The sequence below is a fragment of the Octopus bimaculoides genome, chromosome 7 (genome assembly GCF_046866305.1).
Source record: "Octopus bimaculoides isolate indiv1 chromosome 7, ASM4686630v1, whole genome shotgun sequence".
Classification (NCBI taxonomy): Eukaryota; Metazoa; Mollusca; class Cephalopoda; order Octopoda; family Octopodidae; genus Octopus; species Octopus bimaculoides.
Window position 1 is genome coordinate 62,224,550 of NC_142934.1, and position 2,500 is coordinate 62,227,049.

At 39.1% G+C, this 2,500-nt stretch overlaps 1 protein-coding gene across 1 annotated transcript in view; it reads left to right on the forward strand.

Annotated features, from left to right (window-relative positions):
- Positions 1–2,500, forward strand: part of LOC106874651 (QRFP-like peptide receptor) — a 55,366-nt gene that overhangs the window by 1,753 nt on the left and 51,113 nt on the right. The gene's annotated exons all lie outside the window — the stretch shown is intronic.

The following is a 2,500-nucleotide window of genomic DNA, read 5'->3' on the forward strand; positions in this document are numbered from 1 at the left end:
AGGAGTCGATGAAATAAAGTACTAGACAAGTATAGAGTTGAAAGAGTCAGTTCAAAATGTCACAATTGAGACATGCATCAACAGGGTCAGTGGCGAAATACGACGCAGACACTGGAACCGAACCGGACATATATATCCTCGGACAAGATCGAGAAAGCGATTGTATGGAGGCATTAAAATGGCGGTCTGAGGAGAAAAGAGCAGCAGGGCACCTTAAAACCACATGGCAAAGAACCATTGACAAGGAGAAGAGAAGAGTGGAGAAACTGGAATGAGACCAGAACAGTGACATAAAGCAACTGGTTGGAGAAATCGTGTTGGAGATATCTAACTAACTAACTTACTTACTAACTAGAGCGGGGTAAATGGTATCGACTAACTCTACCTCTCAAAATTGCTGAGATTGTGCCTAAATTAGAAACAATTATTATTAGAGAAATCAACGACAGAATCGGTTGCGCACTGAGCGAAATCCTTTGTGGAATTCTTGATAGTTTCTCGATTTATAACTCTCCCTTCAAAATACAAGGCCCTGTACTTCTGCTAGAAATTATGATTATATTGTTTTCCAGTCGGTATGTATGCTTTCTTTCTATGCTATTCCAGATTTTTAGCGACGATTCATGAATGTTGACAATACATATTTCCTCCGCATGTAATTTTGTGAATACTCGTGTTTTTGTGTGTACATGTACATATATTTGTGCGTGTTCATGTTTTTGTTGGCCATTGCATGATTATACCATTGCTGCTATTTAGCTCCCAATAGGCCCTCAGGGCAAACACTATGATCCAAATCATTCCAATTCGAATCATTCCGAGTTTTCTTTTTTGGCAGGGTTTCTTTCTTTTTTGCTTAATCTATCCTGCACTACATTGTCCAATGCAGCCTTCTCTTTTAAAGATGGGAGGCTGCATTCTGACGAGTATTTAGTTGCTGCTAATTCTAGCACATAGTAAGACCACAAAAAGACTCCAAGTTTGTTCAGAGTGGTTATGCTATTTTATAAATGTGTATCATTTATTTTAATTTATCTGTCATTTATCTAATGTATCCGTTCATCTTAGTTCACATATAGTCCGCTAGTGTGGAGGCGCAATGGCCCAGTGGTTAGGGAAGCGGACTCGCGGTCATAGGAACACGGTTTCGATTCCCAGATCGGGCGTTGTGAGTGTTTATTGAGTGAAAACACCTAAAGCTCTACGAGGCTCCGGCAGGGGATAGTGGCGAAGCCTGCTGTACTCTTCCACCACAACTTTCTCTCACTCTTTCTTTCTGTTTCTGTTGTACCTGTATTTCAAAGGGCCAGCCTTGTCACACTGTGTCACGCTGAATATCCCCGAGAACTACGTTAAGGGTACACGTGTCTGTGGAGTGCTCAGCCATATACACGTTAATTTCACGAGCAGGCTGTTCCGTTGATTGGATCAACTGGAACCCTCGACGTCGTAGGCGACGGAGTGCCAACAACAACAATTCCCGCCAGTAACAATTTTCCTAATGATCTAGATGTTATCCAGACAAAACATTTCCTGAGCAAACCCGAGTACTGAGGTTTACCCTGGTAAGGTGCTCATTTTTAGTCCAATTCCATTTTTATTACTACCAAAGTTGTCATTGCTATGAGTGTCACTACGGAATCTATTCGCTATAATCTTACTACTTCTGTCTGTCGATCCTATGTATTAGAATAAATGTTTTTCTTGTTTCGCTGATTGCTCTGTTCGTGTACGTGAAATATTAACTATATAGATATAGATAGTACACTTAATTGATTTTTACTTGCTTTTAAGCTTATATTCACTTTCGTGACTAAGACTTTTTGTTCTAAAAATTAAATATTTCAACCAGAAAAGGCTATGCAAGTAGGTCCTTTTTTTAGATCAATACAGTTTATGTTTGAATCAGGTATTAATCTACAAGATTGACAAAAGTATCTATCTTCTGGATTAAAATTTGTTGTAAGATGTGGACGAAGAGAGAATTCCATATGGGTATAATGCTGGATTGGAAGGAATCGGGTAAAGCATTAAGCTTGAAATTTGATGGGTGAAATAGAGAGTGATGATGATGATGATAAATAAGTGCAACGAACGGGTTTGACCGCAGGATGACATACACAAGAATTATTTGTAGTGTCGTTGAAGCAGAGAAAAATAAATGTATGTATGTATGTATGAAAATATATATATGCACAGGCGTGGCTGTGTGTTAAGAAGCTTCCTTCCCAACCACATTGTTCCAGGTTCAGTCCCACTGAGTGGCACCTTGGGTAACTGTCTTCTATTATAGCCTCGGGCCGACCAAAGTTTGTGAGCGGATTTGGTTGACGGAAATTGAAAGAATCCTGTTGTGTATATATATATATATACGCAACAGGATATATATATATATATATATATATATATATATATATATATACATGTACGTATATGAGGAGATCCCCTACGGTCATGAATGACTGTGGGATTGCACCTAGAAAGTTACCCTCCGAGGCAC